The sequence below is a fragment of the Camelus ferus genome, chromosome 6 (genome assembly GCF_009834535.1).
Source record: "Camelus ferus isolate YT-003-E chromosome 6, BCGSAC_Cfer_1.0, whole genome shotgun sequence".
Lineage (NCBI taxonomy): Eukaryota > Metazoa > Chordata > Mammalia > Artiodactyla > Camelidae > Camelus > Camelus ferus.
Genome location: NC_045701.1, coordinates 34,137,268 through 34,164,690, shown reverse-complemented (window position 1 = coordinate 34,164,690; position 27,423 = coordinate 34,137,268). Strand labels below are relative to the sequence as shown.

The 27,423-nt window shown below is 37.9% G+C and overlaps 1 long non-coding RNA gene across 1 annotated transcript in view; it reads left to right on the top strand.

Annotated features, from left to right (window-relative positions):
* Positions 1-10,223: 10,223 nt before the first annotated feature.
* Positions 10,224-27,423, top strand: part of LOC116664202 — a 56,074-nt gene continuing 38,874 nt past the window's right edge. The window contains exons 1-2 of the long non-coding RNA XR_004320595.1: positions 10,224-10,497; positions 10,728-10,813. This is a non-coding gene — a long non-coding RNA (uncharacterized LOC116664202). The remainder of the gene's footprint in view (positions 10,498-10,727; positions 10,814-27,423) is intronic.

Below are 27,423 nucleotides of genomic sequence, written 5' to 3'. Positions count from 1 at the left end.
TAAAACCACAAAGTTCAGAAGACAGATTTATGACATCAGGGAAACCTATCAGGTCAAGGAGTATTTAGCTGCTTTATGCTAGGATTGCAATCATTTAAATTAACCCCCCACGTCCCACCCCATGTTATATAGCCCTAGACATCGCTCACAGTGGGCTATCTCTCTTCAGACGTGACTCCCGCATTTCCACAGATCATGCTTTTTCAAACTTCCCTTTCCTCCCTTTCTTCTAAACTGAGTGAGATGCTCTTCATTGAGCCAAGCCCTACTCGGCTGTTACCACCTTTGCGAAGCCTTCCCACGTCATTTAGAACATATCCAGAGTACTTGGTTCACACTATTTGAATATCACTTATCACATTCATGTTTTTAACATTTTAGTACAAAAGTGGCATATTAAGTAAAGTGGATTTTCCATAGTAGGGTTTACCAGGTGAACCCAATCAAACAGGAACTTCAACATTGTACTCAATCTTTGATGCCTTTGATCTCCTCCATAAAAAATTTGAACCCTACTTTGAAGGCAAGAAAGAAATGTCATTTGTATTTCTATTTCTAGCATCTAGTTCAATGCTGGGTACATAGTGGGCTTCAAGAAATGCCTAATGTGACTTAATTATATATCAATGGAAGAATGCCAAAGTCACATATTACAATGCTTTTGGACGGTGTGCATATTTCTGATTTTTCTACCTGTTCTGGTCTGACAAGTACCAATTTTCTAACCTTTAAATACATTACTTTTAAAAGTTAATATTCCTCCCTGAAATTATTTAACCATTTCTTGAAGACATTTGAAAACCTGAAGAAGCATATATTATTCCAATTCTTACGAACATGTGCTAGGCTTATCTAATTTGTGTCTATTAGACTCGACCCAATTTTAATCTTATACTCATCATATGGATAATTCATGCAGAAAATATTGCAAAGCCTTAGAAAACTGACCTTTCAAGAAGAGGAACTTACATAGCCTCTTTTTTTCTTTTTTTAAATCATATTCTTGGTTGGATTACAGTACCATTCTGAATGGCAATAATTATATCTTACACTTAATTTTTTGAGGAGAGGTTTTGAGATGACTCTAAGCCTGGGAAGCACAGAGGACGGCACTAAGGTTTTCAAACAGCAGCTACAACCATGAGAAAAATCAATCGTGAAGCAGGGCATTTTTCTCTAAGTTGTGCATATACACAGTTACAGATCTCAGTTGTCATCTGTGGTCTCATCTTGGGGTATGGACAGCTATTTAAGCTCCCTTTGGTTAAGATATTTCATTGTCTTTGATTTCTGAGTATTTCTGTTCCTAAGATCAAAGGCTCAATAGAGGAAGAAAATGCTAGTAAAAGAGAAATGCGCTCTACACTTAAACATAGATGAGGTTTAGAGTGTTAGGATATTTCATCTAGAGAAGCTTGTACATTATCATAGTGAACAAATGGACTTTCTGTCTGGGCAAAGGCCTGTTTGCCCTTCCCGCTGATTCCACCCTGCACACTAATGGATACGATGCTAATAGCGTCCAGTTGTCTCTTTCTTAAACACATTTCTTTTCTCTGCATCTTGACACCATATCAGTTGAGGCAAGCTGTGGCAGGCACATTGCTTAAAAGGATGCCCACGATGGGAAGCAGCAGCTGAAGGCGCGGTGCCAGGATTAGCCATCAGCAGTAGGGGGAAAACATTCTTGTTGTAGTCTTGTATGCTGGGAGGCTACCCACTGGCATTTGAAATAGTTCTCCTGTCAATCAAACAAATTGTTTTGCAGATCTACTAGGTGTTTAGAAGATACAGAAATAGAATTTTCAGATCTTTAGAAGCTTTTTCGAGAAGCAATATGCATTCTGTAGCAAAATCTGAAATTTAAAAAAAAAGGATGGTTTTCCTTTCAATAGTGATGCTAATGTAGCCATTGTGCCTAGAGATTACCAGAAATACTAATTTTCAGAGGTCTTTTCAAAATTGCCATGCTTTTGGAGGGTATTAATGAAAATTTGGATATAAGAATATATTTACTTTGGCCTCCGAGGATCTCAAGGTAGCCTAAGTTATCAAAACAATGGATAACGTTATTGTTAGGAAAAGCTGTGACAAGTTTCTTCTTTAATCCTCAAATCACCTTTGCCCCTGAATCCATACTTCATATTCATCTCACCTGTTTTCTCTTGCCTGCCCTCATCGGCAAGAGAGATGTCAGTCTACAGCATAGGCTGGGAGTAGTGTTATGAAGACCTATAGATGTACCTTAATGTATTAAAATTAAATTATGTAAAAAAGAAAAATGGTGAGGCTTGCAGTGAATAGTCACCTTTGTAATGCTAACACTCCTCTCTACTACTGTTTCAATTGGAGGTGTTCAACTTTTATCCCTTTTATTTCTTTACACTTTCACATAGAAACTCTTCTCTATGCTTTATTTATTTCTACTTCTGATTAAGATTTCATCAGAAGAAAGGATTGTGCTACTGAGAAATTATTTTTTAAAAACACAGAACCATACACATGATATGAGACAGAATGAGGTAAAATACCATTCTCTGAAAAATCTTTGAATGAAGGATACCTGTTTGAATTGTTTATCTCAGTGGGAATTACCCTGCAAAAATCATACAGTCCTTTGAAGAGTTCATCACCCGTGTGACATTCTTTATGAAACTTCCTAAACTCTGCCAGGCACATATCCTCTCCTTAATATTTATCAAACCCTCTGGGCCATAAAGATCCAAGTAGTTACTATCTATATACTACCGGGATATTTTTACAGTGTTTCTAAGGTTTTTTGTATTTTCTTTTTTGTTTTTAACAGAAGCAAGGCATGATAACTGCAGAAAATTTGAGAAAATGATTTTGTGATTTTATATTGTGTCAACATACCTAATATGGAACCTGTATTTCCCAGAATTTCCTTCTTTGTATGGTTCAAGTTTAGGCTTGTCCACGAGATGAATTTGTGCAGGATTGAGGACATGGATGTGAAATAGTAGTCATTATACACTAAGGTATGGTTGACACACCATGGCCCAGGCCCCAGATCCAGCACACTGCCTGTTTTTATAAAGAAGTTGTATTGGAACACAGCACACTTGTTTATATACTGTCTTCTGCTATTTTCATGCTCCAATGATAATGCCGGGTGACCACAATAGAAACCAGATGACTTGCAAAGCCTAAAATATTTTGCTTTATGGCTTGTAGATTCTGTACCTGTTAATACATGTTTTGTAAAGAAAACATTTGCTGGCCCCTGCTCTCCATGTGCTGTTGCAGCTCACACTGGCTTGTTTCCCTCCTCAGTGTGGAGCAGTTGAATCTTCCCCTTCAGTCTCTCTGAGCCAGGCCTGTGCACAGCTCTGCAGCTCTCTAAAAATCTGCACCCGCTCTGTATGGAGGCCGTCTGCATCACTGGAGTTACATATGGTGAGCGATAGATATAGTCTTTGTGGGTTCCGGTTGTCTTCAGATGTTCTATCCTGGTCTAGATTGTCCATGCTCTGTGTCTAGTTTTCTTCCTGACTGTCTCCCCAGTTGACCTACAGTGGCTCCAGGCCCACCCCCTTAGATGCCAAGGCAGCAGAATTTCTCAGATTTTTTTCAGCTTCCTTTTGTGGTCACTGGTTAGTGATTTTTCTATGATCACTCAAACATCCCCTTTCTGATCATTCTCAGAAGCCCCCACAATTATGTAAGGTCTAATCCTTATAGTAAATTCCAAGTCCATATTACTCAAATTTGCTACATTTTTCTTGGTCAAATTCTAAATGTTACAGTCATTGGTGCTGGGAGTGGGGCTCTGCTATTACCAAAATCTAAGCCCATGTCTGGATTTGGGATTAAACAGTAGGCTTTCTCACTTTTTAAAAAATTTGACTTTGATTTTATCCTCTCTTTTTCGCCTTCCATCCCTCTCTTTCTGTTGAATCGATCTCATATACTCCATTTCTCTCCTCCCTAAAATAGTCAAACTTCTCCAAAAACTTTCCCCACAAACTGCATTTTCTTGAACATCTCTTATCACTCATTCCCTGTATCATACGATTTCCATACCAACAGTCCACCCAAACTACCCTTGAAAATGCCGCCAATAACCTGCATGTGTCCTAATCCAATGGCACCTTTTCTATTTGTTGTTGTCTGTGTTGTTTCCTGTTGAGTTGTCTAACCACATATCTGCTTTTGTCACATTGACCACACCTTCCCTTTGAAAATCTCCTCTTTAATTTCCTTATTCTCCTGTCTTCTAGTTCTCTTCCTATTTTGTCACTCCTCATTCTTCTTCCTTAGCTCCTTCTCCTCTATCTAATATCTTTCTGATGGGATTCCATCCCCTGTTTTCATTTGACATTGTATCTCTAGGTAGCATAAATTCTCATAGATTGAAATGTCATCTTTTGATGATTACTTGACTTTTTAATGTATGCAGATTACTCTTCTGTTTATTTAACATTTATTTAACATTTCCACTTGGATATCCCATAGACGTATCAAAGTTAAGATGTTCCCTTTGGTTGGATTCCCTAGAAGCAAGCCTCAAGATGGAGATTTGGAGCAAGTGACTTATTAAGGGAGTGTTCGCAGAAGAAACCTACAAGGGAGTGAGGGAAGCAAGTTAGGGAGGGTGAAAAAGTTAAGCAATGGTATAGTTTCAGATGAAGTCTAATCTCCTCCTGATCCCCCAGGAACTTTCGAATGTAACTTGAACCACAGGATCTATCCTGGTTTGAGTCTTTTGTAAACCACACCACACTATCTACTACCCCCGAAGAGTGGGCAGACCTATCAGACTTCCTTGGATGTAGCAGATCCAATAGGCCAAATGCAGTCATCTTCAGGAAAGGGTGCAAGTGTGAGCCTTACCAGGTGCTTTCCAAGTAAGTAGAAAATAGGAAAACTGGAATGATAGAAATGATCCAGAGTGGGACAAAGCTAAAAGGTTTGAAAAATATTGTTATTTTCATGAGAAATATGTTATTGGTTAACATACAATGGGTATATTATGGTTAAGTGAACTCATAAATATATTTTAAAAGAAAATTAAATAAAATGAAAAATTCAGTTACTTCATCACACTAGTCACATTTCAAGCTCTCCATAGCCACAAGTGTCCAACGGCTACCATACTGTACACTGAAGGCATAGCACATAGTAGGCACTCAAAATTTGCTTGCATTTATGCTAATTAGGATAACACCATCTATGCTATTGATTATATTTCTTATGACACCGTCTCAGAACCACATGCACCAGCTTAAACTCTTCCTCTGTCTAAAAGTAATCTCCTTCCTCTCAGCACCCCCATCCCCAATCTGAAAAATTATTGCTTATTTTTCAAGCATCATCTATCAATGAAATGCTTTGACTTTCCCTTCCTTGGAAGAATCAATTATTTCATCCTTTCAGTTCCACTGGACGTCTGTTAATTTCCATCCTAGGGCTATTTTTCATACTTCATTGCTTTTCTTTAGCTAGACTGAAGGCTCCTGGATGGCAGGGCCTGCTCTTACTTGACTTTGCATTTTCCATATCTGGCACAATGCTAGCATATAGAAGTCTCTCAGCAAATGCTGTTTAAGGGGGAAAAAAAATGGAAGGGTCTCCTTCCTCTTTTCATTTTTTATGTTCTGTGACATCTATTACTTTTATCTCTCATATCTTCGACTCTTAGCTAACTTCTCTTCTTTTGTATACAAATATGCTAAAGTCTGTTCTATTAAAAAACCACCTTTGTGAAGCTTTCTTGATGTCATAATTAAAGATTACATGATTGGATACACCAAGTTTTAGACATGTAGGTATTTTACTAATGACATTAGTTAATAATATAGAAGTCTACAGTGCTTTTATTCATAATTCCCAAAATTTACATGTTCTAACATCAAAAGGTTTTCTTGGAACTCTGGTATATCTGGTAATAAATGATAATAATTCCTGATTTGGTATGCATGGGCATGGGACTTTATAGCCTAGTGATCTCAGTTAATGTGAACATGAAAACAGTATTTAATTATATGTGCCTCACTACTTTTCTAAAACCAGAAAACTTCTGAATTATGAAACATGTCTGGCCTCAAAGGTTTGAGATTGTGTGGACTTACGTATCTTGTGGCTGTTTATACATAGCAAATATGTAATACATAGATTGTTTTAGTATAATATAAAAATTTATCAAAGACAGTTTAATTGGTTTATTTATAAAAATCATTCTATGGTTAGTTATTGAAGTTTCAAAACTTCAACAGAAATTCTGGCACATCATAAAGCAAACTGTTCTCAAGATTTTGAGGGTATAAAAATCAGGATATGTCTTATTTTTTATTCAAATAAGGACCAGATGACAATAGGCTTTAGTTTCATTATTTTTAAGAAAGAGAACATACTTTTACAGAGCCAAAAGGCAGGTACATAGCCAGAAATTACAGAACAGTTCTGGAATTTTCTATACTTACACTGTTTACATCCAAAGTTGCAGGATACTCTGTCTTCTTGATAGATATAGCTCTACCAGGCAGAATAAAATCATCTTGAAATGATATGGCAGATACTTGACGATTCAGTCACGCAGAGAGGTTCATACTCCAAAAGCAATCATGAAAACTTAAAGTATGAGTCATGCTCAGAGACTGTGAATCTTCCCCAAATTCGTGACCACATTTTCTGTAAATAACTCTGCAGTCCTTCAGTAACCATGGTTCCATTGACTACAGGGAAGTTTAACAGTGGAAGTGAATGGAGTCTCCAGTGGGCATTGGTGCTATCCATACAAACTTGAGTGTGAAAGCACTCACTTCCTGGAACAAATCAGTGGTCTTCTTGTATTTCTCCCTGCAGTTTCAAATTCATTGTGTTGAATTACTCTATCATATCAGTAAAAAATACAACCTTGTGAACCACTAGCGAGCCAGTAAGTTGGCGATCTCAGGGACAACGCTTTCCAAGAAGTGCCGGATCTGCAGAAGCAGTTCAGTGAATCTCCGTCAAGTTTCAGAGACTGTGTCAGTTATTAAACTATTGTCTCACAGCGTCACAGCCACACAGCCATATGATGCTCTGGGAGGCTGGGGTTGGGACTCTGTAAACTTCATTTCTGTTCTGACTCCCAGCTGCACTTGGCTTATAGGAGGCATTAGAGAGAGACCAGGAGGCTGGCGGACAAGGAAGGAACAGGCTCCTTCCTGTTTACTTTCTATGCCTGATTTCTTTTTCTTGCTCCCATCATTGTTGCCCTAGCAAAGCCTCCTCACTCTGGCAGCAAATGGTTTTCTACTAGCAGCAGCTATTTCAGTTTGCTGTTTGTCCGATAGTCAGTCCCCCAAACCAGCCTCACTGAATCCCTTCAGAGATACCAGCAACAGGGCATCAACCCCTCCCCCTCCCCCAAACTCTGGGTTCCAGCTGCATAAGGTCTCTCCTCCGAGTACTGGAGACACCAGCACCAGCTGGCCAGAGGCTCCTCCCTTGCCCCCCAGAGATGCTGAGTCCCCATTCTTCAGTACCCTTTCTCCTCGAAGCTTCTAACTTTTAAAGATTCTAACTTCATTCTCTTTTCCCCCCAGCCTAGGGGCTATAGCAGCTTCTTACTGTTACTATCTCCTCGATGCCCTTTTTGATTCTAGAGTTTTCCAATGCTGGGGCTAAAAATTCTTTATATTAAAGCTCACGATTAAAATAACAGATATGACTTCTAACTTCTCACTGGACTCTGATACAGTGACACAGCCATAAGGTTTCACTGAAGTAAACTCAAACGTAAGACTTTAATTCAGCTTCTCTGAATACTCCTAACTAGCTAACGAATAGATCCAAATGCACCACCTCAATTAATTCCACCATCACAGCAAGCAGTGAGCCTCATTTGCAGGTTCAGGGTTGTAATTCTTATGGTAAGGTTCTTCTGGCAAACTTTATCTATTAAGTCCTCTTACCCTTTTTATCAATTGTAGATGCTTGGTGTAGCAAGGAAACTCATTTTCTCATATTTAGACTAAACTCAAATTTATTGCTGAACAAACATTGCTCCTTATTAGCTGATACATGCTAAATATAACTAAGGAAACTTTTTTCCCCCTACAATCCCAAGTGATCTCCATTTGACCTTGAGGTCACATGCTGGATACTCCCTATACAGAAAAATGTCCAAAACAAAAGTTTGTATGGTGAAGTTTTTGTTTGTTTGTTGTTTTGTTTTATTCTTTCAAAATCATGTCGCAGCTTTAAAACAGATCACTGGGAGCTTGCTTTAGCATTTCCAGTTTTCCTGAGGCATAAGCTCAAATTAATAACAGTATCTGTTTCTATACTTCACTATTACATTTTATTCCATTTTAAAATCTTTTCTTAGAATTCCTTAGTGAAGACTTAGGTACGTGGAGGATGGCGCAAAAAACAACAACAACAACAACAAAACATAGAAAACAACTCCAAAGTGTTTCATTTTGTGGAAATCAGTTTTTGTAGGCTTTATAGTTCAGCTTTTTTTTTTTTTTAGAAGCTATTCCCAAATGTCCTGAAATGAAAAGTAAATCAGGACAAATCTCCTGGATTATTCTTCCTGGATCGCATTGTATATGTAAACACTGCTTTCCAGTTGGTAAGCATAAGGAAGACAGATCCTGCCTGGAGAGTTTACCAGCTTACAGGGATGCTACATAGGGGGAAAACAAGAAGAGGCTGTTTTGCTTTTGTTTGAGATTCACAACAGCTGTTGTATTCTTCTTGACTGGTTCCAAATTTAATAAGGCCCAATAAATCTCTAAGAAAATAGCCCTGAGACACTGCTATTGTTTTTATTTTGGTGTTGAGCTCATAGTACAAAGTCTCTCTCTTTTCAGCACTCTTTCAGAGTAGATCATGCCAAATATAAATCCCAAAACACTAGCCCAGAAAATCACAGAGACAATCACACCCCTGGCAATGGATATTGACTAACAGAAAGCTTCCCTTGAAACCTAATTCAGACTACTAGCATTTGCAAATCAGGTGTCTGTGAGATTGCTGGCCTGGCTACCCTGAGTCTTAAATGCCCTTTTCAAACCCTTGCTTCAGACTCCTAGCTATTGTTCCCTTATAAATAATTTGCAGGAAAATATCATGAAAAGCTTATGTAATTTCCCTGGTCTGCAAAATGCACCTCAGCCCGCTTCATTGGGATCGCTGTCATAGAGATTACACACCCAGTGTAAGCAGCCGAAAGGAACATACTACTGATGCGAGTAATATATTTTCAATTTTTAATGAAGTGTTACTTGTCCACAACATTATCTCTTTTAGGTTCCAGGCTGTGTGCCAGTGATAAACTGCATAGCTCAACATCTTATCTATTTTTAAGTGACCAGTCTTTAGAGGTAAATTCCCTGTTCTCCTCAGTGAATTGATCCAGTGTTTGGCTACCATCAAATACTTTACAAGTGTACAAGATGTAATTCTTTTTTTAAGCGGGGATGGAGACTGAAATATATTTCTATTTCTTCTTTTGTGCAAAAGTTTAATATACACAGCTGGGTATGCACAACTGAGGCAAATCTTCCAATGAGCTAGAGGCTCTTAGGATTTCTGCCTGAGGTGGGGAACAATTAAACATGTTAACAATGTGAGCAAATCTGCCTGTGAGGTAAGCAGGTAAAAGGGAAAAGGACCCATCCTCTGTGCTTCAATTACATGTGCATAGGTGCAAGTAACACTATTTCCAGATAGGGTGGGATAAACAATCCAAAAAGCTAGGCTGAACGTAAACAACACCCTCTAGAAAAGACTCAGGACCAGTTTGTTGCGGAAAAATGTGTTACAGCTTGGTGTTACAGCTCCGGTGATTCTCACTCGGAGACTTGGAGAACTCAGGTTTATTAAGCCAGCGGGCCCAGACGAGTTAACACTTCACGCTCTGGACCCCGTCTGTAGGTTTACACAGGCCTTTATAAGCTGCCAGTTTTACACTTTGCAACATCATATGCAAATAAAGTATAACAGAAGTTGACCAACCAGGAACAAGCTTTGTAGAAATAGACCAATCAAGAGTGAGCTCCATGCAAAAAAGTACTACAAATGGACCAATCAGAAGTTAGGGAAGTGGACCAATCAGAAGTGAGAGTAATAACCAATCAGGAGTGAGACTAATAACCAATCAGGAGTGAAGGAAATAACCAATCAGAAGTGAGCTCAGGGAACCAATAGAATTCTAGGTTAGCCACCTTAGCGGCAAAAAGTGAGATAGAGCCTCTGGGCTGGGGAACCGGACGGTGCTGGGAGGAGAGCAGCGGCCCTGCCTAGGGGTCCTGCCGGTCTTTTTACGGGGCTTCCCGCCTCTGTTAGGGGGCTGTTGGATGGAAGAAGGGAGGAGAAGGAGGGGAAACACTAAGCCACTGGGTCTATTCTTTAGAATCAGAGACCGATAAGGAAGTCTCACAGGGACCTGCACTTGTAAAGAGCAGGTACTGACATCAGCGGATGTTTTTCCTGCAGAGGCACACAAAGATCACTGCCTCCAGCTTTGAAATGACTTAGAAGGTGAGTGGATATTCCTTGAGCATATAGCTGAGATTTGCTGGAGAGGCTGGTGAAATTTACAAAACTCATAGCCTACAAAGCTCACGGCCTACCGGCCAGTTTGGCTGCTTTACATGATACAGTGGGAACTTTTCTCATTTATTCATCTGGCAAATCTGAAATCCCATTAGAAACCTAAAGGTTAAAAGGAGGCAGGCTGCACTTTAATTTCTCTCTCTCTTTTTTATAAGTTTCAGGCTGTGACTTTGGAAAATAAGCAAGAATATTTGGAAGAGCACAAGGCTTCAGAATTTGATATGCTGGACCATCAGTTAAGGTACCCAAACAATGGAATTGGAAATTTTTTTTTGTTCTGTTCAAAATAACTTCATACTAGAATTTGAGAGGAAGGCATTAATGGAGAAATATGAGTAGGTAACGCTGTAAAAATTACTGTGTGGCTGGCAATGGTTACATCATGAGATGTGTTTCACAGTAGAATAAAAAAAAAAAAAAAAGGAATTCAAGAGCCGAACTAATAACTTCAGGCAAGTATAAGGTCAATATGCAATGTAGTTTACAAAGTGTGCCTAAAATGTAATATGCTAAATATTCTCATAAGGTAGGCATTACTGGATCTTGATGTTGGAACAGATGACCCATGACTATTTAAATAAAGTAGTTTGCTTAAAAGGTAGATTTCATAAACAGGAAAGATAATATATAAACAAGAAAAGAAAAGATACAAAATTTCTTAGAACAAATCAAAAGAGAGAGGCCTAATAGAGATATTTGAATAAAAATAAAAGTAGAGAAAATCATGAGGTTGAAAAAAAATTTATGAATTTGGGGAGTGGGTACCATATGATTCTGTTCTAATGTAAAATCTCAACCTTATTATTAGTCGTGGAAAGACATCAACACTCAGATGTTAGTTGAAGCCTCATTCTGCGACAAAAAAATATTTGATACATTATTGCCTTGCTTAGGTGATACTTTGTTCTTTCTTCAGAGGGTTGAGAAAACAACCAGTAGAACTAAATCCACTGGGCGTGGCAGTGGAGGGAGAAGAGCTGTCATTGCAAAATCCCCCCAGGTGATTCAGATAATCTTTCTCCTTCTCATTTTACTGCGGCTGCTTTAGATTTCCCTCTAACCAAAACAAGCAATAGATTGTTAGAGGATATGGGGTTATCATATCAGATATTTAACATAACAGATGTTTAACCTAGTCCTATGTTAAATAAACCTAAATATTAGGAAAATAGATTTAGAAAAATTCAGCAGAAGGGAGGATACTCAAAATTGTTGAGTCTTGGCACTGAGCTAGACACTTACATAACTGAACAAAAATTATTTAATATTTTCTTAAAAGTCATGAGTATTACATCATAACATATTATTACTATCAGATTACAAAGGGGGGAATGAAAATTCAGAGATTAAATCCCTTGCTTCAGCTTCTACAGACAGCAAGAGCAGAGCTACGATCTGAACTCAGTCTAAGTCCAAAGCCCAGGCTTTCTGAGTGTGACCTGTGACCTGAAAACTAGCAAGTCCAACTGTCTCTGAAATGCCCCTCCAGTAGGGGCACCTACATAAGTCCTTGTAATGGCACAGGGAATCTCTGATGTGTTCAGATTTAAAAGGCACACATGCAAAAGATGCAAAGTGGGCATTCCAGAGGCTGCCATAATCCCAAGAGAGCAAATGTTAAGGAGACTAAACCCAAAGTTTCCAGAAGTAAAGAGGACTGTATCGACCAATTTCTAAGCATGAGAGAGAGAAGGGGAGAGGACACAATCCACAACTGCTTAGGCTGAAGATAGCATAATGTTATCAAATTACAGGAGGCCAAAAACTCCTCATTTAACTTCTGTATTCTTCAGCATAGTTCCAAGTACAGTATAATAGTAGTAAATCTAGTATGAAAAAAATCTAAGAACTATAAAAAGTTTGCATTCCATTACCCACTCCTGCTGCTAAATTTTTAATAGCATTTGTAATCTCTTCTGTCATCTGAGGTTTTCCCAATCTTAATTTACCTTTCCGGGTCTCCATTGTGCTCAGTTACACACAGTCTCTAATTAACTACCTGAGGAAAGTCACTGTGCACCCACAAAGAGATCCACAAATGACTTAATTAGAACCAAAAAAAGCACTATTAAAATTAAAGTTTCATCCTGTGCCTCTGTGCACTATAAGCCTTTTATATATGGAAAATGCTTCCATTTAGTCATTTTACTCACCCTGGATGTAAATTACAAGTTTTATCATTCTTAGTATGTGGTCAGTGGAAATGCTCAGTGTATTATTTGTACTAATTACCTTGGCAGTTCCTCAGTTCTGTCCAAGTCTCCTTCACATCCAGCAACCCTAGAGGTTGTTGATGAGTGAAAACTAAAGTCCTAATTAGTAGAATTAGGATAGTAGCTGAGATCAGTATTGCTATTTTCCTTTCTTTTAATGTGAGTTTTTTGAAGTATAGTTGCTGTACAATGTTATGTAAGTTACAGGTATACAGTTATAGTCAGTATTGCTATTTTCGACAATACTGGAAATATTTTGAACATCTGTTCTTGGTATATCTTCTACTTTTTTAAAAAAAATTTTTTTCTATTTCAAATGTGTGGAATTAGAAAATGATAGAGAGCCGTAAGAGTGCCCTCCAGCTGGAGCCTAGTCCCGTTCTGCCAGAAGTGTGCCAGAACTCAACCCATCTCCCCAGCAAAGCAGGAGAGGTGTGTGTTTCCCTGGTCACTCTGTGGGCTCCCAAGAGTCTTGTTTCACCTGGTCTGTGGCATTGCTGAGACCCTCAGGTGGTGATCTGTGCTCTTTCCAATGGAGCTTTTAGCTCCCTGGCATCTGTCTTTATTGGCAGTAGTGGACCCAGCCTGTACTGTCTCATGAGAGCTGATTGTTTAATTTTCAGGAATTTTGTGAGTTGGTTGGTGTCATGTAGGAGCTTGAAATGGGCCATGGTTGGAGTATTCATACCACAGGAATCGGCAAATGCTACCAATCAGGGCTCCTCCTACGCTAAGAACCATTTGTTAAATATGTACCAGCACAGCACTGGTGGTAGGCAATAATTCCTTACTATTGCACTCAGGGCTAATTGGAAGGATCATTTGACAAACCACAGAACAAATTTTCTTGTTCCTCATTTCTGAAAACAGCAAGTAGCTGCACTAATCCAGCTGTAAATCTCCTAGGAAAAAAATTCTTTCCCCACCCCTGCCTCTCCACCTCCCTTAATTCCCAGCTCTCATTTTCCAGTCGCTTCCCTTTCAAGTTTGTGCCAAGTCAGAAATGCTCCAGGGTTGTTTCTTTTCGTGGTATTTTTACTAAATAGTCATTGTGCTCTTCATTTGGTTTCTACCATGTGCCAAATGTGGAGTTTTATAATACAGCCTTTATGTTAGAGCTGCAAAGGTTTTAAAGACTAATCAGTTCTAGAGACCTAAATTCAGGTTAGGTCGACTCTCTTTATATTCCCGGTTCTGATGAATCATTATATAGAGACAAACACAGTAAGGGAAATCCTGGTGTCGGAGGACTTGAGTCTGAGTGGCGGACACACCGGGCTGGTTGGGAAGGAGGGGCTTTCCTAGCATTTCCTTCCTGGCAGAGGGTGCTCCGTTAGACCCACTTTCCTGATTTTTATTTATCGTCCTGCATACTACTCTCTAGGGGAGGTGCAGTGGCTTATTTTATTCATGATTGTCAAAATGCCACTTCCTGCTTCTTCCCTTCTATGGGATTCAGTTGCCAAGGGACGGATCATTCTGTTTTTCCCTCCATGCTGTGTATTTTACATGGTGAGAACTCCAGTCAATTCAGTTGTCTGAAACTAACAGGAAAGACTCTTGACTTTTAGAGTTCTGTATTAGGAAGCCCTTGGTTCTTATACATCGTGTTCTCCAACTTAGTCTTAATAATAAAGGTGGTATTCTGATCTCTATTTTCAGACTCCTTTGTCTTCAGTAATGGCTCAGAACTCAGAAAAGAGGAGTGTGATTTTTGGGGCGGGGAGCCCTTCAAACACCAAAATTAATGTAACCTTGGGATTACTTAAGTTCTGTTTCTCTGTCAGTAAAAAAGAGGAAAGTTACCAATGTTGTAGGGTCGCTTGATTCACCAAATATTTATTGAGAACCTATTCTATTTACTAAGTGCTCATTTTGTATCAAGCATTGCCCAAGGCACTAGGAACATTATGTCCCAGGCACAATGAGGGCAGTAATAGACCTGCAAAGATAAAAAAAAAAAGAATTCTGCATAAAGTTTATAATCTAGAAAAGCTCTATAACATTATACTCTAAGTGTCATAACAGGAGCATGGAGAAGAGAGGAGTACTTCACTCTGCCTGGGTGGAGTTCAAAGAGAGAAAAGACATATTTTTTTCTTAAATCCTCTCCCTCCAACAAATCTTGCCAAACTTATTTTTCTTTTAATTCCTATACACAATTTGTGAGAAGTATGTTCATGAAATAGAAATGAAACAAATAAAAAAGGCTGGATAACCTATGTCCTATCATTGATCCTTAAAAAAAATCAAGAATTACCACACACTAACATTTGCCAAACGGTATGAGTTTGCTGGGCTGCCAAAACCAAGTACTGCAAACTGAGTGGCTGAAACAAAAGAAATTTATTTCTCACTATTTTGGAGGCTGGAAGCTCAAGATCAAGGCATCGGGCTCTTCTGAAGCCTCTCTCCTTGGCTTGCAGGTGGCTGTCTTCTGCCGGTGTCTTCACGTGGTCTTCCCTCTGTGCACGTTTATGTCCTAATCGCGTCTTAATCTTTTTGTAAGGACAGCAGTCATATTGGGCTAGGGCTTTCCTTAATGACCTCATTTACTTGGTTATTTCTTCAGAGCCCCTATTTCCAATGCAGTTACATTCTGAGTTACTGGGGGTAAGGAATTCAACATAGGAATTTCAGGGGGACACAATTCAGTCCATAAAGGCCACTTCGTATAAAACTTCTCTAGCAGTAGTGCAGAACTTAGCCATGATCCTGAGAATCAAGCACTCCTTCCCAGACGTCAGTAATTTGCCACATTGTCCTTAACAAGTACATCCTTTTCCTCACCTATACAATTTATTCTCTCTCTATGACCTGTTGATAATACTGGCTCATTTTGGATGGTTTTTATGCATGGAACTATGCAATTATGAAGCATTTAAAAAACTGGTGACGTTAAAATTCTCCTCTATTCATTTTATCAGAAGGAAGAATTTCGCTAAGAGACCCGCAGTTTTCTTAATCTCTCTCTTGTTTACTTTCTCTCTCTTTCTTATTCCTTGTAATATTAAGAATTGCCTTGGGGGCAAAATGAAGGAGTAGATCAATCAAGAAGCACTGAATTCATGCAGTTGTTCTCATCCTGCTGAATTCTCTATTTATCTATTTTTCAGGAAATTGTAGAAACTGTTAGAAGACGGTGTTGCGAAAATGGAAAGCTCTTAGCAAATGATTTGGGAAAGAGACCTTGTTGGAAACATATCTTACTTCTGAAATTATCTAAACTGGAGCATAGAGCTTAATGCACGTTAGAATTCCATTGATTAGAATCTGCCACATCCTTTGCTGTGTCTGCCTACGGATAGGGTTGGAATTTTACTATCAGCTTGTGCAATATGTATTGAAACTGGAACAAATATCTTTTTATCCTTAGGCCTTGCACTTCCTTGTCATCCCCACTCTGCTTTACACATCCAACTTTTCTGCCTTTATTCTCAAATATATTTTATCTTTGTCATCCTCTCTCTCTGCATTTTACTTTCCTATTTCATATCTCAGTAGATTTCCTTTTGAAGTTCTGGAGAGTTTTAAGGAAAATAGTTCAGGCAGCAACCCTAAGGAAAAAGAAGTGTCCAAATTAACACACTCAATTTCATGGGCAAATGTGACCGAAGCAGGAATTCATTTGGAGACCAACTTAGTAGTTCAGACTCTACCAGGTGAAAAATCTCCATTAGAGAATATCTTAAAGTTAATAAAAATGTAATGAGGATTTTGTTTTTCCTTTAATCTTGACATTGATAAGGTGTTGAGTCCTTTAAATCTGGGGAGCAATCAATCATTGTATGTCTGTCAGTCTTGTGAGATATTTTTTCAAAGAACTCAAATGTTAGCGCCACATTAATTGATTTGGGGGAAAAAAATTGCCTTACTGACTTTCAACCACTTTATCTTACCTGTACAACATGACTAAATTTGGGATTACTGAATCAGTAAGGGCAGTTGATTTTTCTCATTCCCATTTCAAGGTATTTTCCTTCTCATCATGGTCTCTGGAGTGGAGAGTCAGTAGAAGAATATAAGGAATCAAAATGAGCTATCTACTTATCACCTCTTTTCTCTAGAAAAACATCTTATTAATCATATCAATAATACTAACAATAAAAAAATAATAATATTTACATTAACATCTAGCATTTGTTGTGAATTTATTGCCTGCTAGGTACCATGCATCATTATGTCATTTAAACTTGAAATTGAGAATGTACTATTATTAGTCAAATTTTACGAAAAAAATCAAACTGAAACATTAGAAGGACCTGGGTCATACAGCTACTGAACGACAAAAACAAATATCCTTTCTTTCGTCAAGCACTTCTCATCAGTTTTAACCATTTTGATATAACAGCCAATAGATACGTCTAACTTAGATTATCTGCTCATTTGAAAATGAAATTTTTGATTGATTATAAAAACAGCTTACTGTCTCAAAAAACTCCACTTCTCTGAAACTTTTTTCCAATAAATATTTAAGGAAAGCTATTTTATATCATTTTATAAAAATGTAAATTGACTTAGAAAAAATTAATGTATTTCTCAAATGCAGGTAATAAGGGAAATGGGAATTAGATATTCTGGAAGAAGGGAGAAATTGTGTTAGAATATTAAAATTTTAATAATGTTCTGCTCCTTGCCACAGATGTAATACTTATGTTAGAATCGTAGAATAAGCCTGGGGAGTTTTATTTCGAATTGGCAAAGAGATTTTTTTTCTCTATTTGGGCTTTCTTCTTTTCTAGACTTCAACTGTTTTGTTTATCTGCTTCTGTTTTTATTCTTTTATTCTCTTATGCCTTTTCTTGCTTTCTGATTCCTGCTTTCTCTTTTATTTTCTTAGCTCTCTTCCCAGAAGATTTCCTTTCAGAATATAGGCGTATTTCTAAGAAAACGGCATAGGGAGTGGGCTCCCCAGAGCTCGGGCCTCAAGAAATAAAATGGCTCAATATAAATAAAACAAAGAGTCAGTTCCAGACCTGGTTGAAAATCCTGGCAGAGATACTGCATCCTTGGCCTACTATTTCCTGACTTCCTCATCCCAATGGACATTTCATTTGTGTGAAAGTATCGGAGGTCTTTTGGAATGTGAGGTTAATAAAGATTTTAAGACAATTGAGTGTTAATGTTTGCTGTCTGGTTTGGATGGCCCAACTCCAAGAAGTTTTCCTTAAAACACTTTAGGTCCTTAAATATAGCAGTTTCCCACATTATCAAAGATGTATCATGGAAGAAACCTGAGCCAGCACATTGGTCCTATGCAGAAGTGAGTCTAGATGCCAAAATTGATTACTGGAGATCTCCCAAAGGGGAAGAAGTTCAAATAAGGACTTTAGCACATTCAGATAATGAATATGTATTTACTGATGGAGCATATATAGTATATTTCAGATTTGCAAAAAATTTGAAACATAAACCTATCGGCCTATGTATACTGACAGACCTGCGACCACAAACAGATGCTTGTAATTGTAAAGAGATTTTAGAGTTTCAGGATTAAAGGGTGTGGCAAGTTAACAAAGTTAAAGCCTCTGACTTTGGACCCCTGAACTTCATGGTTTGTTATAAATCCTTGAGTTACCACGGCTACTGCTGCCACCTGGGGAGTGGTCCCTAATGGGGAGGTCTCTTTCTCTGGATTCCTCACCAAATCCCTCTCTGGATTTTCCCTCACCAAGTCCCAGATGGCCTCTTATATTCAGGCAAGCGTTTACTTTGGCGCCCCTAACTTTGTTACAAGTGTAAGAAAAGTTCCAGAATTTGGCGATGTAAAAGCAAGAACTGATATAAAATGCCTTCAGATTTCGAGGTGATTGCAGTTGTCGATTACTAAGGACAGTTTTTGTGGGGGAGGGGGTGCAAATTATGCTCAGAGACTGAGACTGTCTTTGCCAATAGTTTATTTAACACGGGTTCACTACAGGGATTTCACAAGCCAATGGCATACGGGATAATGTCTCTTAATAATCCAAGAAAGATATAACATACTACAAACAAATGAGTGATGAATTATACTGTTGTTCCAGGCAAGGAGAGATGAAAGGAATGAAGTCTGGCTATAGTTGAGGTGTACCTTTTCTACAAGTTTTTATTTCTCAGGATAGAGGGGCTTTGCCAACCCAGAGCTGATGTCCAGCTACCAGCACAGAATGAAAGTCCCTGTTGCTAGCGCACCTGGCTAGGGGACCGTGGTGCCACTGGCTGTTGACGGGCCAGTGCACAGCAGAAGCTGTGCCCCAAGGTCTTTGGGAGCTAGATCAGCAAAGGGTAGCTTTGTCCAGTCCCCAGCTCTCGTCCTTACAAACTCGTGAGTGTTTATAGCCTAAATACTCCTTCACCATATTTGCATCTTCACCTGTTTTTATTGATAGGCCCCTAGCCGGGCCCCTCAGTAGCTGAGTTCTGTGTGCTCATCAGAGATAACAGAGCGATGATGACGTCCTGACACAGCTTACTTCATTCTAATATTAAAACAGCTCAACTTCTAGAAATAACTTCTTTGTGTTTGTCTTTGTCATAAATAAGTGGGTTAAAACAACGTTGCTTAAGTATAATTACAAATTATATCCACCAGTTCACAACAGACACTTACCCCAAAGGTCTTCTGACTTTGTGATCTAGGTTCAAATTTGTTTCTCTCTGCCATGGTTTATGTTCCACTTTTAAAACAGAGATGTGTCTCTGTGTCTGAGCTAATTCCTTGGGTAACTGATGTATTTCTGCTTAAAGCAAAATTAGTCTTGGCCAGGCAGCAGGCTCCTACTACCTGCAGATGGGTTTCTGCTGCTTTGCTGGCTTCTTCCCTCGTCTCCTCTGCTGGTTTCTCCAGACCTAACACATCACAGACCCACAAGGCTCTGTTTTCTTTAACCATGTTGTAACTTGAGATTTCTGCTTTCTTGCCGTCTGGATTCAGAATCCTGCAGTATTTGTGACATCTTATGACATGGAAGGATGAGGTGTTCCACTGCATCATACTCTTCTTCTTCATGGACTGTTGTAATGTCTCAGCTCTGCCGACCCCTGCTAGATTTAAATATTTAGTGAAAAATTTCTTGCTTTGCTAAAAATCTCTCAGTCACCACGACCAAATTTAAGGAGTAGATGTTATCTTACAAAAGGTAAAAGACACTCGTATTTGCATCTGTGCAGATACACACACATATAAATAAGAATAAGCATGTGTGACAAATCTATGCTTATTTCTTTTAAAGGCTGAACAAATTCAAAGGTAAGGACTTAAGTCTTTTGGGAGTCAGTGTTTACTGGTTGATTTCTTAGCCTAATTTCTATGAATTTTCAGGACCCATACTTAGCTGGATGCCTGCACCTAGCCTGTTTCTTTACAATAGTGAATACTCTAAAATGTTAATCCAAATGGTTACAGTTGCTTATCTGTGGGAAATATTTATTCATTTATTTATGATTCTAAATCTTTACCTGTTTCAAGAGTGTCACGATCACTACCTGCCTCCCTCTGCCCCATCGCTGCCCAGAATCTTTCTTTAGCTCTGTAACTATCCACTTATCTCTGTCATTGAATTATGCCACGGCACAAAGAAAATTGTGCAGTTTTGAGCTTGCTACATATTTTTTTCAATGTAAATAAGTGATCTGGAATTTTGAATAAAGTCCAAAAATCTTAGAAATTTTCAGACTTATTTTTCTCTCACAGCAAAGATGGATTATGAGATTAACAAGTCATCTTAGTTTGGGGGAATTCTCATTACTGGATTATCAGAGTATCGAATACAAGTCTTCAAGCACTGACTCATGACTAAGTGTTTTCAGAAAAATCTTGTGTGGTTTTGAAAAGATTTGATAGAGCATGTTGAAATGTAACATGTTGGCACATCAGAGAATGGGTTGGAATTTTTTAAATTGTTATTTGGGATCTTTTTGGAGTGTTATCTCTTGTGTCTTGTGATTCAAAATATAATGACAACGATAGAATGAGATATGTTCATCACTGACAGTCAATGCCTCTTGCGAAATGTTGGGTAGGAACAGGAATGTTACATGGGATTGGAAAGAGTTATACTGTGAGAAGGAAACTAGATATAGACAAACTAAGAAGTACCGTAACTGAAAAGAATTGGAATGGGCATCACATAAAATAGTCCTATAGATTCATTCATTAATGAGGTGCAGAACGACTGAATTCACCGTCTCATTTTACACATTTTGAGTTACCCAAACAAAACGGAGACTCCAGTGGTTGTTGATATCATAGCATCTTTACCTTAAATGGGGGGATTATCTATTAATTAAGGGAACCATTTTTGAATACTGTATTGAGCATCTATTATGTTAATGGATGCTCTCCAAGTGCTGTGAGTTTTACGAAGCAGACATCCAGACAGAGTGGGAGAGCTTGACAGAATCTTGGCGACTGCACTTCAGTATAACCTTTATAACAAATGAGGAAACAAAACGAATGCAATGTCCAGTCATTGTTCTGAGAGAGCTTATAATCTACCTGAGTGAAAAAAAAAGACTTGTTCTTATGAGAAATTACATTAAAATGTTAAGCTAGTATACCACAGTGGTAAACTTAGGGGCTTTTGAATTTAACTTTGCTACTTAGTAGCTATGTGTCTTTTGACAATCTACTTAGCCCCCTGAAGACTTTAGTTTTCCTCACCTATAAAAACCATATCTTGTAGGGTTGTTTTGAGAGTTAGACATGATCATGTTTTTGGAATGTTTAGACGCATCCCGAATGTGACAAGTGCTCAGCAAATGGTAACTGTTACCAACACTGCTGAACTAGTGTTCTCTTGGAAGTGCCAACCTAGTATCATAGGTGCTAAGCGCAGTGGAAAATTGGAGTCTAGGAAGGCAGTGACAAAGAGCATTTTTACCCTTGTTCTCTCTTCTTATTTCCTTTTTTTCCCCTTCCCCCTCTTTGCCAAATAAAATGGCACCATAACAGAATTAAAACCCACACTTTTCTTTTGTCTTCTATCCCACCGGTGTCCTCTGCACTGCTGCCGCACACGCATATGAGCCAGATGTTTATTACCTTAGAGGCACATGCTCTCAGGGTACGGTGACAACTTCTTTGTCAATTCTGTTGGGTTAGTTAGCCACTGTGGCAGAGTCTGTCAGAACGATAGCACGACAATTCCAATCTTCAGTAATACGCAGCCAGCCAATAGTAACCGTCACTTCCCTTTTAGAAAAGCTGCAGCTTCTTCAACTTTAGTGCTTTTGCAAAACATGTTTTTGAAATAAGTAGTTATAAAATAATTTCCCAACGAGCTTCATTTCCTGAGGACAAGTAAGGGCTCCTGTCCCTGAAGAGATGGAAACAAGATCACTGCTCAGAAACTCTACCCCAGTGCTGATATCACAAGGTACATCATGCTCCTTTCTCATTTCTAAGTGGAAATTTTTTAATACCATTCTTTCTCATTTCGTTTCACTTTTCTTTCTGCAAAACCTGTCCCTTGCTGCCTTTTTTGCTTGAATTTTTGATTGCCTTGCTGTATTATTTTTCATCCTTTTTATATATTTACTATTCCATAAACCTAGATGTTGATTTTCTTTCATACTTGATTTAATTTATTCTGTGAGTTTGTGTTCGATTTATGGATTTTGAGATAAATCTCTCTCATTGGTTCCTTGCAATACAGACTGCATAAAATCTGATTTATAAAAGTTCACTTTGTTTTTGATGTAAAAGCAAATATCACATTTGATTTGGCCTCCGTCACATGGGGTTATTAAGGAGGGGAAGTGTTTTTGATACTAGTAAAATTAGCCCTTTTGATTTTCAGTTGATGCAAAGAAGAGGGAAATTGACATCTGCCTGAGTCTGATGTTTGAGCTGACTCTGATCTCTGATTATTTTTAAGTGTTTATGTAAATCTGGGGCCTGTCTAAGCAATTTACTATTAGCAGAATTTTCGCAAGTCAGCAACCATAGCAGAGCTAGATGCTTTTAAAACTAAAGCCACTTCCATGTTTTTTAAGAAAAAATAATTTTTTTCACAGCAGAACATAAGAATAGTGATGATCAAACTATTTTATTTTGGATTCTATGAGATTTTCATGAATGGGATTAATAATTAACTTCTTTGTGGTAATAATTTTATAATTTATACATATATCAAATCATCCAGTTGTACACTTTAAACATACATAATTTTACTTGTCAAAAATAAAAATTAAAAAAGAAAAACCTTTAAAAAAAGAAATACTGTAGAACTGGTGGAGGGATAGACACACAGATCAAAGGAACAGAATAGAGAACCCAGAAATAAACTCACAAAAGTTTGGCCAACTGACTTTTTACAAAGGTGCAAAAACAATTCAGTAGAGGAGAAATTATCTTTTCAACAAATGGTATTGAAGCAATTAGACGTCAATTGAAGGAAAAAAAATAATAGCAGCAACAAAAAAAACCTGACCTAAACTTTGCAACTTACTTCAAAATTAAACTAAAAACTAAACATAGATTTAAATATAAAATATACAACTATAAAACTTTTGGAAGATAGCAGAAGAAAGTCTGCAGAACCTAAGACTAGGTGGAAAGATCTTAGGACACTATAAATTAGAAAGTCAATAAATTGCACTCCATCAAATTAAAATTTTTTGCTCTATAAAAGACTGTTAAGAAGATAAAAAGACAAAGTACAAACTTGGAGGAAATATTTGACAAAGAACTGGTCTCTATAATATGTAAAGAATCATGAAGCTCAACAGTAAAAATAAACAATCTGATTAGAAAATGGGAAACACCACAAACATACATATTGTCAAAGAAGATAACAAATAAGCACATAAAATAAATTTGGTATCGTTAGCCTTTAGGGAAATGCAAATGAAAACCATAATGAGATATCACTACATACCTATTAGAACAGTTAAAATTATGTCAGTGCCATACAAATGCTGGCAAGATGTGCAGAGAAGCTGGATCGCTCATACATTTGCCAGTGGGGATGTGAAATGATACAGCCACTCTGGAAAATAGCTTGGCAGATTCTTTAAAAAACTCTTCCCATATAACCCAGCAATCACACCCTTGAATATTTATCCCAAAGAAATGAAAAATTATGTCCATACAAAAATCTGTAATTGAATGTTTATAATAACTTGTTTGTAATGGCCCCAAACTTTGAACAACCTAAATGTCCTTTAGTGAGTGAAGAGTTAAACAACTATGGTACATCCATACCATGGAATACTACTCAGCACTAAAAAGGACAAAATATTGATACATGCAGCAAACTGGATGGATATCAAGGGCATCATGCCTTGAGGAAAAAGCCAGTATCAAAAGGTTACACACTACAAGGTAATGGACGTCAAACTGTAGAGGAATGGGGGAAGTATGGCATATTAAGAAGATTTTCTTAGAGGTGAACAATAAAAGGAAGAATCCCAATTTGAAGAGTTTCTTGAATTTGTCATCTTTCATTCATTTGTATTCACACCATTGTTATGACTAATAAGATAATCAGTATATTGTGTGTTTAGGTATAATTGTTTTTAAAATCAGTCATTTTTCTCTTTTAAGTAAACCTAGAGTTTATGACCAAGCTAATGTTCTTCTATGTTTATGTTAGATGTTTCTGTGATTCACAAACTCTATGCTGTAGCAAACAAACTAGTCTGAAAATTTTTGGAAAATATTCTTTTTATTTAGAAGATTCAGGAAAAGAGGAGAAATGCCATTTAATATCCCAGGCTCAAAAAGAAAGAAGACGGGGGGAGGGGAGGAAGGGGAGGTTTGCTAAAAGCTTAGGAGTAGTTTCTCCCATTATTCTCTATCAAAGTACCCATTTATTTTCTTAAAATGCTAATCACACTCTACAATTTTAATTTTATGTCTGTTTGCTTACTTATTCACTGTCCGCTGGCTTACCAGAATGGAAATCCCATGAACACTGGATTAACTTTACCAGTGCCTGTACCCTCACATTATGACTGTGTAGGGGAGAAAAAACATAACTTTTCCTTTATCCTTCTAGGCTCTTGGCTGAGACCCCCTGTAATAAAAAGACAGATTGATAGGAGAAAAACAAACAGAAGTTTAATAACATGTGTACTTCCTGTATACGTGGGAGGGGCCCAGGAAAACTGAGTAACTCCCTGAAATGGCTCAAGACACCACCTTAAATACCATCACCAGCTGAAAACAAAAGAAAGATATTGGGAGAGGGAGGCCCAGTTATTGGAGGGTGTCACGTAGAGCACAGTAAACAAGGGTATGGTATTATGCAGAATTAGGTGTCTGCCTTCTCCATCGATAAGAGTTTCTGGAGATTTGGCCATTCCTCTCTTCCTCTTACAGAGGGAGATTCCTTTACAAATGGAGATTTCCCTTATAAATGTTCCATTACAAAAGGGTAACTTCTACTTGATCTTTAGAACTTCTCCTGTATCTGCTGTTTCTCAAAAACTAACTGGCTTAAAATAATTGTTATGCCAAAAAGGCATATTTTAGGGTGGCAAACTCTGCTCCCCTTCGCGGGACACACATCAGACTCTCAGTAAATATTTATGTATGAAGGGATGAATGAATAAAGGATTTGGCACTGAAGTTTTATAAACCTGCTAGCTTAAGTGAAGAAAATTCGCTAACAATTATGAAGGGAAAAATCATTTATTTAACTAATACTTCCTGAATACCGATATGTGCTGGACATTGCTCTAATTGCTTATGGGGAAAAAAGAGACTGTGTAGGGGCACAGAATTTACCACCCCAAAATATAGCTCTTTGGCATAATAATTATTTTAAGCTGGTTGTTTTCTAAGAAACAGCAGACATGTGAAAAACTCTGAAAGGCCAAGTAGGAGTTTCTTTCGTAAGAAACATTTACATTTGTAAAGGATATCTTCATTTGTAAGTGTGTTTTCCTCACTGTTCCAGGAAGAGGAGAATGACCAAATCTCTAGAAACTCAGTAGGGAAGGCAAGGACTGAAGTCTGCATCACAACCTTACCCTTGTTCACTCTGCTTTTCCTGGTGACTTCCCTCGCCCCACTCTCAACACCCTCTTTTGTCTTTAGCTGAGGATGGTGTTAAAGAGAGGGATTCTGCCATTTCAGAGAGTTACTCAGTTTTCCTGGCTCTCTCTGATGTGTATGTATTATTAAACAACCATCTGATTTTCTCCTGTTAATCTGTTTCATGTCAATTTAATTCTTAGACCAGCCAGAAGAACCTAGAAGGGTAAAGGAAAATTTGTTCCTTCCTGACGATTGACATGAACATGTCTTCCCTCAGGGAGCTTACATTCCAGTGAGAGAAAATAGAAAGATTGAAGGAATGAGGGAAGCAAAGGGTTTTGAAATGCACCGTCACCCATAAAACTTTGCCTGGGTTGGAGGATGAGTACAACCAATAGCTTGTTCTCTGAGGAAAAAAGCTCTAACACTGTCATTTGTTTTTTTGTTTTTTGTTTTTCCTTATCTATAACAGGAGAAACTAGAAGGATAGCTAATTAAGAGAAACCTATAGCCCAAACCTCTCCCAAGTTCTTGTTCTGAACTATAAGCTGGTGGAAATTCAGCACACTTGAAACTCTTTGGGGCTGTGGAAAGGAAGTTTAGGAGCTAAAGTAACAGAACTACTTGATATTCATCCAAAGTGATATTGGATATAAAGAGCTGAACTAAAAAGTGACATTGTACAGAACATGAGGAAAAGGAAAAAATCCAGCCAGGTACTCTTTAGAAGCCACTGATTTTTGAAAAGAACCATCTATTTCTAAGCACCACATACATTAAATACAATATCTTATTTAAGATGGTATGTAAACTACTTATAATTTCATTTTAATAAATAACATTCATTTGGGCAAAAAATTTTCTGTCCTAAGATTTGATATCTGAAGTAACAATGGTCATAATAGCACCACCACCATAGAAGCTGTAAGAGCGATTATCCAAGTTGCAGACAATTCGGGAGACGGCCTATCGCAAAGGCGTACTTCACAAGTAGTACCACTTATTGAGCATTTATCAGAGATTAATCGAGAACATTTGAAACCACTCTGATCTCAGTGATAATACCAAAAATCTTTCAAAAAACTTTCCTCCTGACACTGTTCAGAAAGGGGAACTGAGTCACATGAATGCTTAAGAAGTGCATTTCCAGAGGTGCTTTGGAAAACAGTAGCATAGCTTGGGGAAATCAGATTCAAATCTCTAAACAGAAATGCTCTGCCAATTTTAAGAACTCCTGTAACTGTATTTCTACAATAAACCTGCCGATTATCAAAAAAATGTAGGGAGTCCTTTCCGTAACCAAAGTCATAAAGGGATATCTGAGCAAGGCGTTCTTGAGGGCGACATCAGGGAAATGACATTATACCGAACACCATTTGTCAGGGAAATGCATTAGGGTCGTTTTTAAAATGTAGGTGTGGAGAAGGAGTAGAGTCACTGATGGTTACCCAGACATTCCCTGCTCTAGGATCTGTGGCAAATTGCTAAATTAATCCCAGCAGGTATCCTTTGGAGTAATAGCTTTATTTAGGCATATGTGTGTTTGTGTGTGTGTGTGCATGTGCGTGTGTGTGAACCCGTGTACCTTACCCAAAGCTGATCAAAATCTTTGTGTTATATTGACTCTCTTCCAGAAAAAAATAAAAAAAGCTCTTCACCTAACCCACTTCTTGA